Below are 16,427 nucleotides of genomic sequence, written 5' to 3'. Positions count from 1 at the left end.
AATACCACTTAAATGTCTTATGCCTTCATTACTTTAGGGTTAACCCTACGTTGTTGATGCTTCTGAATATGCCCAGACCTTCAATAAGAGAATGTATCTGTCACATGTTTCTTGAGATGTGGGCTTCTAGTTCAATGTCTGGGAAGACATAGTTTCCTAATCTTTGTTATCAAGCTTCATGTTAATCTCTGCTAACTTCTAAATTTCTCTAATTTAGTGAGTTTCTTCCTGTTGTGTAGAGATGGAGTTTCCTCATTTATTCTGCAAACATTTACTTGGTCCCAATTATTTCTTGGTCCTTTGTTTTTGAGCCTATACTTGCATTACAAAATGCCTCAAAAGGAGGAAAATATGAGACAATTCTATGTAAATCTGTTCAAATGCCCATTGCTATTCTCCCTTTTTTTTTGTGACTCTTTTAAAAAATACCTTTTAACTATATTTAGAATCCATCCCATAAGTCATTATTAAATCAATTAAAATATATCATTCAATAGACATTGTATTGAGCCTCATTTAAAATGCATATGTTGGAGCCATAATGGATCACTGTGTTGTCAGATATGGTGGTTCTTCATCTGTTGCTGATAAAAGTGAAACTATGTTTTGAAAAGTAAAAGCCATCTGCAGCCGCTTTGAAAGTCAATTGACATTTTGTTAATTAGCATTTATTTACAGTAGTTGAATAACAATATCAAACTACAATAAGGAATGAGCAGTTAACATTAAAAAAAAGCTGGTGACATTAAGTTTCATCGTTTGGCATCAAGTTAAAAGCACAAATTCTCTCACTTCATCCCATCTTACCCTTCCCCCTCCCCGTGTCCTCAAGTCCATTCTCTACGTCTGCATCTTTATTCCTGTCCTGCCCCTAGGTTCGTGAGAACCGTTTTTTTGTTTGTTTGTTTTTTGCGGTACGCGGGCCTCTCACTGCTGTGGCCTCTCCCGTTGCGGAGCACAGGCTCCGGACGCGCAGGCTCAGTGGCCATGGCTCACGGGCCCAGCCTCCCCGCGGCATGCGGGATCTTCCCGGACCGGGGCACGAACCCGTGTCCCCTGAATCGGCAGGCGGGCTCTTAACCACTTGCGCCACCAGGAAAGCCCTCGTTTGTTTGTTTTTTTAGATTCCATATATATGTGTTAGCATACGATATTTGTTTTTCTCTTTCTGACTGACTTTACTCTGTATGACGCACTAGGTCCTTCCACCCCACTAATAAATGGGAAGCAGCCGCATAGCACAGGGAAATCAGCTGGGTGCTTTGTGACCACCTAGAGGGGTGGGATAGGGAGGGTGGAGGGAGACGCAAGAGGGAGGGGATATGGGAATATATGTATACGTGTAGCTGATTCAGTTTGTTATACAGCAGAAATTAACACAACATTGTAAAGCAATTATACTTCAATAAAGATGTTAAAAAAAAAGCACAAATTCTTTCAGAGACTAAAAGGGGATTCATTGAAGTCTGTTTAAATGGAAAATAAACTAGAAAAGGGAATGAGAGATCTCAGAGAGGTGGGGTTAAGGTGTGGCTCTTGGGTCTTAGAAGGGAACAGATGAGCAAACCACTAGTTGAGTAGCTAGTTAAGCAAAAGGGGAGAATAAGAAGTAGACGAAATTATTTCCTTATTTAGTGGCTTTTTAACACAAGCCAAATTATCACTGGAATTTTGGCAGTCAGCAGATTCCAAATGACTAGATGATCAAGTTAAGAAATCACATTTAACTCAGGTCCTGAACCGTTACCATCAACCTCTGGACATGAAGCAGTCAGGGAGTGAGGGGAAAAGAGAGGGGCTGATTTTATCAAGAACATTTTGACATATTAAAATTAGATATCAGGAAAAAAATGCCCACAGTTTTTACTTCTTGCTTGCTTTCTTCTCTCCCTATGACTCCTAGAAGTATGAAAGTCAAAACTCAAAGCAACTGAGATATTTCCATAAAAAATAACCAGTGCTATGTTACCAACTTTCCAGGTGATCTTAAGTGATGTTATCAATAAACAAACAAATCACAATTTCACCGTAATCCATAGAGAAGGACATTTACCACTTCTGTTCATCCCCTATAATTGGCACTAATACTAAATGTTCATTGAAGAAGGAGAAAAAATAAATTATTCTGCTATTTTATCTTTTAGGAATGTTAATGCACTTTCTAACACAGAGGTCCAAAGTGTCTAAACTTTTGCATTGATATACAGGGCTGTGCCCTGCTTTTTCTTTCTTAAAAATGCTGACTTCACCTCACAATTTCAATACTCTAGTGTTATTTTCTTCCAAGAGTGCAGCAAAACAAAACATATTGCCAGTAAACAGCTAATGATTTCCATGGTTGTAAGCATGCAAACAGCTATGCATTTATGGAACTAGGTATCCATTCTCTCATATCTCTGCAGGTTTGGTATGATTTTCCAACCCAACCATGATTCCCCCTCCGTGAAATAAGATAGATAATTAGTGATCTGGGGGACTGCCTGTCAGTACTGCACAGAATCTGCAATTCTGCCTGTCTTAATGGTCATGTACAAATTAGGAATACCAATATAGCACATTTTAGCAGAAAAAAATGCATCAACTTTTCCATTCTCCAGCTCACTCCAGCCAAGTGACACTGACGGACCAGCTCTGACCAGGAGTTCAAAGCTAGTTTTTCTTTTTTAACATCTTTATCGGAGTATCATTGCTTTACAATGGTGTGCTAGTTTCTGCTTTATAACAAAGTGAATCAGCTACACATATACATATATCCCCATATCTCCTCCCTCTTGCGTCTCCCTCCCACCCTCCCTATCCCACCCCTCTAGGTGGTCACAAAGCACCCAGCTGATCTCCCTGTGCTATGTGGCTGTCAAAGCTAGATTTTTAACCCACCCTCATTTATTGACAAGCAATTGATGAGAGATCATAAAGGCCAGTTACTCAGAGAATTTTCATGCCACTGAAGCCAATAATTGTAGCTTAAAAAGAAGTGGTGGCTTTATATTTTAATTATTAATCTCACTTTCAGCAGATGTGCTCTGAATCTGCCCAACTACCCGTTGGCTTCAGCCAAGTGAACTGTTTCCCTTGTTATGCATGCAGAATGCTAGTAAATAAAATATTTGTCCTACAAAGTATTTCTCTTATAAATATGATTAGCTAAGATCCATCAGTTTTCCTAAAGATTTGAGACAGGGAGATGTAAAAAAAAAAAAAAAAATACAACCAGCCTAAAGTGTGGTATGATGACAGGGCACCATCTTATTTTCTTCATTGGATCTCCATTTGGTGTTAATATTATTCCAGTTACTCTTTCACTTCAAAGCATGGAAAGGCTTAATTTTTTTATTAAACTTTCCCCTTCCGCAGTAACTTTATTTGAGATCTAGATAGGCCTGAACCTGCCTACCCTTGTTCTCACACAGGAGAACAGTGTGAGCATCTTTTTCATGATAAGTTACCAATCATTTTATATTAAATCAAAGTGTGCCAGGCACTCTAACAGACATCATCTTCTTTAATGTAATTCAATCCTTCAATTATCTTGTAAATTAGGCATTATTATTTCCATTTTATGTGTTAGGAAACTGAGGCTCACAGAGGTTAAGAGAGGAGTTCAAAGTGACACAACTGAAAGCAGCTAACTACAATTCAAACCTCATTCCATGATGCCAGTGCCAATGCTCTATCAGAGTATTTGGCTTGCTTTATGAAGACAATCAGAAAGAGAGTTGATATTACTAAGGTGATGCCCTTATCCCTAAGTTTTTAGCACAGTTTTGAGCTATACTGTCTTTTATTTGAATTGGACCTCTTCTTCTATTAAAAATCAAAACTAATGCCAAATGCTCCATTATCATTAGATATTCAGAAAAGGCTGGCTTAGGCTTCTGTTTCACCTTTTGTCAATTTAAGAATAAATTAAGCATATCCGCTCTTGAGCTTTCAAATTCAGAAGTCAAAGGAGGTAAGAAACCCAAAATGATCTCTGGAAGCTAACAGAAACTCCCTTAGCCTACCATAGATTATCCATCTCCCTTGTTTTGTTAGGGACCGTTTCTTCCTGCTTCCTCTTCCCACAGCTGAGCAGTGTTTGCTTTTTCTTAGATGTTCCTACATATGGAGGTAGGAGTATTTCAAACTCAGTGAAAACTAGCCCTTTAAAGAAAGTACCGTGTAGAAGAAAAAGTGGGCTTTGTCACAGACAGACTCGACATCAAATTCTTTACATGATGAAGAAGAGTAGACTGTAAGAATAGGCAAGCTAGCGACCTCTGTGCCTTGGTTTCCTGATGACCTTTGCCCTACAGGGTTTTTGCTGAATGAGATGACATTAACTTAATATCTGAGATAGCAGGACCCCTTTACTGTAAAAATTACTCCATTTGCCTGTGTTAGTTCATCTCGAGGTGGCTCATTTTCTATGAAGCAATTTTCTCCACTGCTATTCTTTCTGGCCTGGACAGGTGTTTTTATTATTATTATTGTGGTGGTGGTGGTGGTGGTGATGGTGAAACACACATAACCTGAAATTTGCTATTTTAACAATTTTTAAGTCTACAGTTCAGTGGTATTTAGTACATTCACGTCGTTATACGATCACCACCATCCGCCTCCAGAACTTTTTCATCTTCCCACACTGAACCTCTGTACCCACTACACAGCAACTCCCCATTTCTTTCTCCCCTCAGCCACTGGCAGTCATCATTCTACTTTTTGTCTCTGCAAGTCTGACTACTCCTGGTACCTCATGTAAGTGGAATCTCACCGTATTCCTTATTTCCCTCAGCACAATGTCCTCAAGCTTCATTCATGGTGTAGCACGTGTGAGAATTTCCTTCCTTCTTAGGGCTGAATAATATTCCATTGTATATATGTACCACGTTCTCCTTATACATTCGTCTGGACTGATAATTTTGATCGTACGGATGCTTGGGCAGAAAAAATGTGATGGAGACCATCTTCTTTCAGAAAGGATGTATATAGCTCATTCTGGGGGTTGGAGAGTTTGAGAAGAGAGGACCCCCCGCCCAGGAAAACTAGTGTGGGGTGGATTGCCCTCAGCATCTCCCCCTCACTTTCTCCTCTTACTATTCAGTACTTTTTGTTTATTATCCTTTCCTGGCTCTGTATTTTTTGCATCATTTAAATAGCAACAGCCTAAATTAGGAGGATAGGATTAACGTATACACACTACTAAATATAAAAGAGATAACCAACAAGGACCTACTGCATAGCACAGGGAACAATACTCAATGTTTTGTAATAACCTATAAGGGAAAAGAGTCTGAAAAAGAATATCTATATAACTGAATCACTGTGCAGTACACCTGAAACTGACATTGTAAATCAACTATACTTCAATTTAAAAGAAAAGAGCAATCGTCTAACCCAAACCCTAAGCTCACGCTTTTATTCCGACACTAACTTAGGGAGTCACCCATTGTGAGGACAAGGTAAATAATATTTACTGTGAGTTTAAAAGTCTTCCTGAAACAAAGCTTTGGCTATCGATGGCTCAGGATTTTTATGGCTGTGAGATTAGGGAAGAACCCGTTTTCATTCATTGGTTTCTCTGTCTCCCTTCTCTCCTTCCTCTCTATCTTTCTCTCCCTTGCCCCTCTTTCATTTCCCACCTTCAAGATATTTGTTTTGCTATCATGATACATTTGAGTCTATGTTCTTTCCCTGAAATGGCTGCAAAGAAACATAGTAGTAGCCTAACTAAATAATTTTCTAGTTAAAAAAATATTCCTAAGAAATTCTCCCTTTTTCGTTCATTTCATTTTGTATCTCTAGATCTCCAAATCTTAGGAGGAAGAGAATAGTGAAATGCTAAATACCGCTGAACGATGTTGTATAGTTTAATGGGAATTTGAAATAATGGAAAATCTGGTACAAATACAATCCACTTACGCCAAACTTCCAGGTTTGTCCTCAAGACATATATCTTTTTAAAGAATTGTTTCGGGCTTCCCTGGTGGTGCAGTGGTTGAGAGTCCGCCTGCCAATGCAGGGGATGCGGGTTCGTGCCCCGGTCCCGGAGGATCCCACGTGCCGTGGAGCAGCTGGGCCCGTGGGCCGTGGCCGCTGAGCCTGCGCGTCCGGAGCCTGTGCTCCGCAACGGGAGAGGCCACAGCAGTGAGAGGCCCGCGTACCGCAAAAAAAAAAAAAAAAAAAAAAAGAATTGTTTCAACCCCAAACCTGCTGTAGGTAAAAAGAGCACACAGAACATCCATCTTCCTCTTTAGAAAATGCAGTGATATAAATCAATCTTAGTTTCTTGCCTTCAGAACACTGTGAAAAATCACTGTGGGAAATGCGTGTTCTTCCCAACCTAGGCAGCTCTCTAATTCTCTCTTTAAAAAAGGGAATGAGTGATTTTGATCAGAAGGTCTTTAAAGCCCAACTCCCAAAGCAAAACTTTTTATAATCAAACTGTCCCTAGAAACACGTCTACCACAAATACTGAATGGTTTGAAGCCATAAAAAGAATTGTAGAATTTTAGAGATGGAAGGATCTTGGTCCAAACCTCTAAATGGAAGCTTCTCTTCTAGTTTACAGAATGGAAGCAGTAGCGCCATAAGAGTAGGAACTGTGGCTTGTGTGACCCATGATCGCTGTAGGATGCTAGGAGTAGGATCAGTGTATTTGGACAGCATGAAGGTGGAGGAAAGAAAGGGAGAGAGAGGGAGGAAGGAAGGAAAGAGGGACAGGAAGGTAAATAGTATTTATTACATGTTATATACGTTATTTTGGGCCAAGAGCTTTTACTGTTTAGATTAACTAATTGAATTATCCCAGCAAACCACTAATGAAGATATTAATATCCCACACTTAGAGTTGAAGAAGTTCAAGTTCAAAGAATGTAAACTCAAGTAATTCTAGCACATTGGAGAAAGGAGGCAGTGATACAAGAGGCAGAATTCCTCTTGAAGGGGACACAGGGTGAGAGAAAGGCAGAGAGGATGTGTGTGCAGACCCACACTTATTGAATGCTTCTACCTTTGACTACAGTACTGTAATGACATCATAGCCATGCCCATGAGTTCAAAGACCCTGAATTAATACTGACTGAAATTAATTTCCTCCTTCTTTGTCAGATATGGCGAGAGAAAAGGTGATAGTAGGATTTATAATATTTTCCTTTCTACAAGTTCTAGTATACCACTAATGTCTCCGTGAACCCCTCACCAATTGCAGTGCATAGTACATTATAGAAACATAGGAGGAAATGGCCTAATGCCAATATATAATGCTAAAAAGAAGAAAAACATCACTTTGATCCAAGCAGTGTTTGTACCCCAAGGTGTGAGTTTTGGTTATTCTGATTTCAGCTCCTAGAGCAATGGTGCTACGACCAGTTGGCCTAATAACTCATTTCAGGAGAAGAGAAAAGACCCCTGAAGCACCCTGTGTCTGATTTGTAAGCAGGCCTTTGCTGACACATTAAATAAGTTAGGAAAAGTGAAGGGCTCTCAAATTCACCAGCGTCCCTGGCCTCAAGGCACACAAATCTCTTTTCAGCGTCTTACATGTAAGGTTCTGAGGCTCCAGGCAGACTTCTCTGGCAAATCGTTTAACTTCTGCGTGTCTCAGTTTCCTCCACAATAACGTGAAAAAGCGAGGCTGGTCTCTAGGGCACATGCCAGCTCCAGCTTTCTGGGCTCCTGTGATTCCCCATGTATGGAGTGTCATCTGTGTACAGAGTATTGGATTCACTCTTGAATTTTCTGTACCAGTGGAAAGATTTATACACAAATTTTCATCACCATCATAATCATCCAGTAAGTTTCAGAGAGTAGGCTAAGAATTATTTCTATTTCTATTTCTGATTCTCACTATAATCCTTAAAATAGGCATTATTACCTCCAATATACTGATGAAAAAATCGCACTAGTTCAAGAATTATTTGATATTAGTGATGAATTTGGGGTGCTGTAGAAATGCTGTAAGATATTTTCAAAGTTGATTCGCCAAAAAAGATTTTTGTTTGTTTTCTTTGTTTTGTTTTTTGCTTAATTCTTTTTATTTAAGATTACTTCCTTAGGCTGGACATACAAGAGAATAATTGTATTTTCAAACATACAAAGATCAACTCCTCTTCAAGGCAGCAGAAATCTCACTCTATCTATCAGGTAAATTCCTGTTTGTGGAATTTAACTTTCCACAAGCAGAATGAACCACTTCTTCCTTGGTGTCCTTTCTGGACACTGAACATATTTCTGTCACAGCGCCGTAACACTTTAGCGAATTTAATCACTGCATGCCTATATATATATATATATATATATATATATATATACACACACACATACAGGTTTATATTTCCTCTATTGGATACATCTAAACTTATTTTTCCATCAGTATTCTTTCTTAGTTTATGCCCTCAATTTGTTGAGGAGCACATCTTCAAGTAACTTCCTAAGAAGGGTACATGAGAGGTAGACTTCCAATATAGTGGTATATTTGAATATGTTTTATTATTGGACTGATCATTTGGTTGAGAATTCTGCTCTAGATTGAAAAAAAAATTTCCCTCATACTTCAAAGACATTGATTCATTTTACTTTAGCAACACTGTTATTGTTGAAAATTTTGATGCCAATCTGGCTCTCCCCATTTGTGTGTGCCCTCTCTCCTACCGCTTTGTTCCTGCGCCTGCTGCGGGAAACCTTATGACCTCACATCCAGAATTTCACACAGGTAAGTCTAAGTGTGTATCATCATCCACTAACTCTTCTTGGCATCCAGTAGGCTCTTTTTTTATAGGAAATTTGTGATTCTCTAGTGTCTCAAATGTCACCATCTGACACCCAAATGTTTTTGTCCGTAGCACATATCAATCTCTAAAATATGGAATAATTTCCTATTTTTCCTCTTCCATCACTAGAATGTAAGCTCCAACAGGGCAGGAATTTTGGTCTTTTTTGATCACTATTGCATGCCAAGAACTGTGCCCAGCATCAAGTGGGTATTTAATAAATACTTGTTAAGTAAATCTTTGTTTCATATTTAAGAAAGGAGCAATAAAAGCCACATCTGCATATGTAGGTCTTGTCAACAGGCAGACTTCACTTTCTTTTTTAATTGTATTTTACTTTTTATACAGCAGGTTCTTATTAGTCATCCATTTTATGCACATCAGTGTATACATGTCAATCCCAGTCTCCCAATTCATCACACCACCACCACCATCCCCCCGCTTCCCCCCCTTGGTGTCCATACGTTTGTTCTCTACATCTGTGTCTCTATTTCTGCCTGGCAAACTGGTTCGTCTGTACCATTTTTCTAGATTCCACATGTATACGTTACTATACGATATTTGTTTTTCTCTTTCTGACTTGCTTCACATTCACGTTCAGATTGAGTGAATGGGCAGCTGACCATGCGGAGAGCCAACGATTACACTGGGAACTCTCAGATGAGAGACTGGAGAAGAATTTACACTAGGGTGCAAACACCAAAGTTATTTCCAGAGAGTTCATTCTGAAAAGCAATTGTGGTAAAAAATTTTATTTAGAGTATTGAATAAGTATCTTTAAAAATAACATGCTGGGGGGAGGCTGCAGGTAGAGAAAGAGAGAATAGAAATCAGAAGTAACTCCACTTAAATAGATAGTAGGATTATTGGTGATCATTTTTTATCTCTGTATTCTCCAATATTTTTCCGATTTTCTATGTATTATAGAAATATATAAAAATTAACAAACTGTGTTTACAAGATGCTCTAGTGAGGATTATCCCTATGATTTCTGTATGATATTAACTGTTCATGTCAGTATCTATTCAGTACTTCCTCTTCATTCCAAGTTACTACCTGATTCTCTTCAGTTTTTTCCATGTCTTTTAATTCTTTAACCATTTGGAAATACCACTTTAATTTAGGCATAGGTCTATATTTGATACAGTTGTTATCATTTTTGCTACCTAGGCAACAAAGCATGATTCTGTCACTAACATCTTTTCATTTTTAGCAAAATGAAATCTTAAACTCTGTTAACAAACTTGTAAAAATCAAAGCCAAACTTAAATATATTCCTTTCTCTTAAAGAATAAAATGGGGAGTGGGGATAAGTATAAGGGACTGCATATATGACTATGTTTCTTGGTGAAAGCAGAACAAGTTTGGAAAGAGAGAGAGAAGGGTGTATGTTTCAAAATAAAAGAAAAAACGTCTGGAAATATCAACAAAATCTACTTCTAATTTCCAAAGTTTGATTAATTTCTTGAAGAGGATACTGACTACCCATATTGTACCTTAAATACACATAGACCCACATATGCTATTTTTTTTATTATGGAAGCAATGCATCTTATTATAGAAAACAAGAAGTATTAAAAATGCAAATAAAGATTCCAACTGAAATAGCCTACCCTAAATTCTAGATATAACTTCTCTTGGATGCACTTTTGAATTCTACACTTTTACTTTAAAATTATATTGTGAGGGACTTCCCTGGTGGTCCAGCGGTTAAGACTCCGCCCTTCCAATGCAGGGGGCACTGGTTCAATCCCTGGTTGGGGAACTAAGATCCCACATGCTGTGTGGCCGAAAAGAAGATAAACAAACAAATTATATTGTGAACATTTACATATAATTAAAGTTCTTCAAAACCAGAATTTTTCAGAATCATCAATATACCATAGTCTACCATTCCAATACAATTTTTGTTGAACTTATTTCCAGTTTTTGACATTATAAATAGAAAGTAAAGAATATCGCTGTGCAAAAAGCATTGTCCACATCTCTTTTTCATTTCTAATGACAGAATTCTAGAAGAATTCCTGGGCCAAGTGACCAGAGGTTTTTGGGCTCCTGAAACATACTGCCAAATACATCCCCAGGAAGATGATAACACTAGACATTCCTTCCAGGTTACCTAACAGTATCCACCACCTGACCATCTCTCACCCTGAGTTGGCAATTAAATAGGTAAAATGATGTTTAATAAAATAGAAAACTAATAGCACAGCGAACTCTACCCAATACTCTGTAATGACCTATATGGGAAATAATCTAAAAAAAAGAATGGATATACATATATGTATAACTGATTCACTTTGCTGTATACCTGAAACTGACATAATATTGTAAATCAACTATACTCCAATAAAACTTTTTAAAATAAAATGATGTTTAGATTTGTGAGATTATCAGGAAAGTTGAACTTTCCCCTATCTTTACTGACCATTCATAATTCCTCCATAAATTACCCTTGTCTTTTTATCCATTATTTCTATGGAAGTGTCAGTAATTTTCTTACAGATTTATAAAAACTCTAGAAACAAATATTACCTCTTTGTCTATCATCAGTGGCAAACATTTTTCCAACTTTGTCATTTTATTATTTCCCATGTTATTTTTCTTTTTTGTTTAAGAAATGATAGTTTTAATAGACAGCATTTAAAACTTTGTCACCGATTCTATTGATTCTGTCCTTTGGTGAAAGTTTCTTCCTCCTGAGGGTCATTTTTATTTGCTTCTAATATTTGTGTTGTTTTATTTGCTATATACATTGTTTTATATAGACATCACTGGTATTGATTACTGTGTGTGACATATGGGATAAGGTAAGGACTTAGACTAATATTTTCCATATTCCATTTATTGACTTCCATTTATTGACATCCCTTCCTTTGTTTTGAGGTCAACTTTATAGCATCTCAAGCCATTGTACATAATAGGGAGCTTTCTTTTTTGAGGGCTAGTGTCTTTTATTGATCCATACTTATGCAAGTACCACTCTTTACCGTAGCTTTGCAATATATCTTCTATCTGGTAGGACAAGTTGCACCCTGCCTCATTAGCTTTCCTTTCCAAATTTTCATTGCTATTCTTATGTATTTATTCTTCCAGAAAAACTCCCAAAGGAAAATCCCATTGAGAATGTATTGAGTTGCATTAAACCTAAAATTTAATGTGGGTAAACTTGATATATTTATAATAGTCCACACAGACACACTCTATGGCTTCCTGTTTATTTAAGCCTTACTTTATGTTTGTCTAATTCTGTGGTATGTCAGACAAAGGTCTGACATATCTTTTTATTAAGCTTATATTTCTGGGTGTTTTATATTCCTGTTACTATTGTAAAAGAGATTTTTCCCTCATTATATTTTCTGATTGTGTCTGGTGCGTTTGAAATCCATCGACACATATTCATTCATCTTGCTGAACTCACTGCTAATTATTTTTTAGCTGATTCTCTAGGGTTTTCTAGGTATATGATGATATCATCTGCAAACAATGATAACTTTGTTCTCTTTTTTCTAGTAATCACACTTCTTATTTTTTTCTGCTGCGACCAAAACTTATAAAATAATAATTAACTGTAGGGAGAATAGCAGACATTCTTGGTTTGTTCCTGATGTTAATGGAAATGTCTCCATTGGTATTTTTGCAATAAATTATATGAGCTGTCAGTGTAAAACATTTTTTAATGTGTTAAGGAATTATTCCTTTATTCATAAATAACAAAAATATTTTTCCCATCAGAAATGATTTTAATACTTTACTAATGCCTTTCAAAATTTAATGATCATATTTTTTTTATTTGACCTCTCAGTATAACAATAAATATTATAATATTAAACTAAACTGATAGTTTCTACTTGGTCATGGTAGATTATTCTTTTCAAATATTTCTTTTTAGTCCCAGTGGCTAGTATTTAGAATTTTTTTAAATTTTATTTTATTTTATTTATTTATTTTTGGCTGCATTGGGTCTTCGTTGCTGTGCATGGGCTTTCTCTAGTTGCGTCGAATGGGGGCTACTCTCTTCCTTGTGGTGCGCGGGCTTCTCATTGCGGTGGCTTCTCTTATTGCGGAGCACGGGCTCTAGGCATGCAGCTTTTAGTACCTGTAGCACGAGGGCTCAGTAGTTGTGGCTCATGAGCTTACTTGCTCCGTGGCGTGTGGGATCTTCCCAGACCAGGGCTCGAACCCGTGTCCCCTGCATCGGCAGGCGGACTCTCAACCACTGCGCCACCAGGGAAGCCCTAGAATTTTTAAATATATAAGTTCTTTTCTTTTTATCCTGTCTTTGTTAGGTTTTATTATTAATAATAATAATGGCAGTTGTGATAAATTTGTAAGCTCATACCATGTTCCAAACACTACATTTTCTCCTATATTTTCTTACAACATTTACCAATGAGATACAGCATTATCTACATTTTGCAGATAAGGAACTGAGGCTAAGATCATACAGCTCGAGGGAGGAGCCTGCCTCTCCAGGCTGTGCTCCTTAGTTTTGAAGAGTTAAAAATGAGTTAGGTAGCTTTCCATGCTCTGGAATAGACTACATAGAATAGGAAAAATCTGTTCCTTGAAAGCATGAAAAGAGCGATCCATATGTGTACAGGAGGCAAAATGATGCTGTGAAAGTGCTTGGGCTTTGAAACCAGATAAATGCTGGTTTGAATTCCAGCTCTGTCCATCACTTAGCACTCAATAAATAGAAACTATGGTCATTATAAAAACATCTTGTCCCTAAGCCTTCTATGACAACATTTTCATTTATGCCTGGGTCTTTTCCTAATATTTTTTTTCTGTAACACCCTGTTGCCCCAAGATCATTTATTTCATCTGGATAATGAAATGTATTTTTTCATCGTCATAGGTACTACTCTCTTATGGTCTTAAAATCTCCATATCTTTTGTTATATTCCTGTTGGTCTTTGGTATTTAATTGTGTGCTCCCTTTTTGTCTCAGCTAGATTTTCTAAGTATTTGTCTGTTGTTTTTATTAAATAAACTTTTAATTTTAGAGGAGTGCAGTAAGCTGAATAAGAGCCCCACAAAGACGTCAATGTCCTAATCTCCAGAACCTGTGAATGTTATCTTATAGGGCAATCATACAACTTTGCGGATATGATTAAATTAAGGATTTTATGATGAGGAGGTTACTCTGGATTATCTGAGTGCGCCCTGTGTGATCACAGGGTTCTTAAAAGAGCGGCCCAGGAAGATCAGACAGAGGAGAAGGCAACATGACAACAGAAGGAGAGTTTGGAGTGATGCAGCCACAAGTAAATGAATGCTGGCAGTCTCTCGAAGCCAGGAAAGACAAGGAACAGAATTGCCTCTGGGGCCTCCAGAAGGAACCAACCCTGCCGGCTCCTTGATTTTAGCCCCCCTAAAACTCATTTTGGACTTCTGACCTCCAAAACTTCTTAAATTTGCATTATTTTAAGCCAATAAATCTGTGATAATTTGTTACAGTAGCAATAGGACACTAACACAAAGTTTTAGATTAACAGAAAAGTGGCAAAGATACTACAGAATTTCCATATGCCCCATCCAATTTTCCCCTATTGTTACTATCTTACGTTAGGATGGTACATTTGTCGCAATTAATGTTGATACCTTATTAACTAAAGTCCATACTTTTTTCAGATTTCTTTAGTTTTTTACTTAGTGTCCTTTTTCTGTTCCAGGAGCGCATCCAGGATACCACCTTACGTTTAGTTGTCGCGTCTCCTTTGGCTGCTCTTGGCTGTGACGGTTTCTCAGACAGACCATGTTTTGAATGACCTTGACAGTCTGAAGAATACTGATCAGGTATTATTTAGCATGCCCCTCAGTTGGGATTTAACAGCTGTTTTTCTCATGACTAGCCTGGGATTATGAGTTTTGGGGACAAGGACCACAGAGATAAAGTGCTACTCTCATCACATCATTCAAGGATACATATTGACAACATGACCCATCATTGTTGCTGTTGACCTTGATCATCTGGCTGAAGTAGTGTTTGTCAGTTTCTCTACCATAAAGTTACTCTTTTTCCTTCCTTTGTTTAGTGTTTTTAAAATAAGGAGCTTTTAAAATTTGCCAGTTCCACTGTTTTTTTTTATAAGTAATTAATGTCTCCTTTATGTTGATTAATTACTTCTGTTATGCTTGTGGCTCCTTTTTTTCTTTTTCTAACTTCTTAAGTCTTAGGTTGACTTATTTTTATTCTTTTTTTAAAAATACATAAATCATTTAAGGATACATATCTCCAGTTGGCAAGGAGTTGTTTGTTTAAATGTTTAAACATTTATTATTGAGTTCTATGTTTATAGCATAGTGGTAAAAGAGTAATTTTATATAACTTTTGCCTTTTCGAGCTTTGTTTTTATTCTGTTCTATTATATGATTACTTTCTGTGCTTTCTGTATTTCCACGAATACTACGAAAGAAGTTATATTTTCTGTTTGCAAGGTATAAACTAAACTCTAAATTTTGCAGTGGGTAGGAACATATTTGTTTTGATTACCACTGAATACTCAGCTTCTCAAACAGGGCCTAATTATTTAGTGAAGTACGACTTCACTAAATAATTACTTAGTAAATGACTACAAAATTTTGACACTCTCAGTTGTGACAAACAGAAATGTCTCCAGACATGGCCAACTGTCCCTTTGTGAACAAAATCACCGAGTGAACCACTGCTCTAAGGTGGGAAGATTGTCCACGTACGAAACACAAGTGAATCTGCTCAAAAAGTATCAGAATTAATATTTGAATTCAGCAAAGTTAGTTGATAGATTAAAAATATCAATATTAAAATAAATTACATTTCTATATAGCAGTAATAAACCTTTAGAAAATGTAATTTTTAAATAAATAACATGAATGATAGCAATAAAAATTAGAAAGAATAAATCTAATAAAAGATATGTAAGGGCTTTAGGAAGAAAATTACAAAAATGTAATGAAAGATATTAAAGACATAAGAACAGAGAAATTTACAATAATCCTGTATGAGAAGATTCATTGTCATTGAGGTGTCGTTTCTTCCCAAACTGATCTATAAGTGCAGTGTAATTCCAATCAGAAGCCAATAGGGAGTTTTCATGGGATTTGACAAACTGATTCTAATTGGGGAACATGGAATAAAGATAGCTAAAGCACTTTTGCAGAAAACTAATTTGGGAACCTTGCTATATCATATATCAAAGTTTACTCTAAAGCTATAGTAATCAAGAATGTAGGCAGAGCTAGGCAAATAGAACCAGGAAACAGAATAGATATTTTATTTATAGACCTGCACATATATGGAAACTTGATATATGACAGAGGAGGCTTTCAAAACAGTAGGCAAACGATATAACATGCTGAGATAACTGACCTTATACTTTGAAAAATTATTTTTATTTGTTTATTTATTATCTGTCTTTTCCCCTGCAAAGGAAGCTCCATGAGGGCAGTGATTTGATCCATTTCCTCCACAGTTGTGTTTCAATGTTGCCTTGGATAACTACTGTTCAGTTACATTGTAACTCATCAACATAAACATTTTGCTTTTGCTTTTGAGTCTTCGTGGCTTCTGGTCTCAAATATTCCCTTGTATTGTGGGAATCCCAAAGAACAAAGGGGTCCACATTTAGTTCTCCTCCACAGCTTTCTGACTGGGCACTTTATGCTACTGAGCAGTTATGCCCACCTGCGGGT

At 37.0% G+C, this 16,427-nt stretch overlaps 1 long non-coding RNA gene across 1 annotated transcript in view; it reads left to right on the top strand.

Moving 5' to 3' along the window:
* The window catches only part of LOC307194204, a 100,289-nt gene extending 85,764 nt beyond the window's left edge, over positions 1-14,525 (top strand). The window contains exon 3 of the long non-coding RNA XR_013830530.1: positions 14,429-14,525. This is a non-coding gene — a long non-coding RNA (uncharacterized lncRNA). The remainder of the gene's footprint in view (positions 1-14,428) is intronic.
* The last annotated feature ends 1,902 nt before the right edge of the window (positions 14,526-16,427 follow it).

The sequence above is a fragment of the Stenella coeruleoalba genome (assembly GCF_951394435.1).
Source record: "Stenella coeruleoalba genome assembly, chromosome: 1".
Lineage (NCBI taxonomy): Eukaryota > Metazoa > Chordata > Mammalia > Artiodactyla > Delphinidae > Stenella > Stenella coeruleoalba.
Note: the sequence above shows the minus strand (reverse complement) of the source record. Positions and strands in the feature narration are given on the sequence as shown.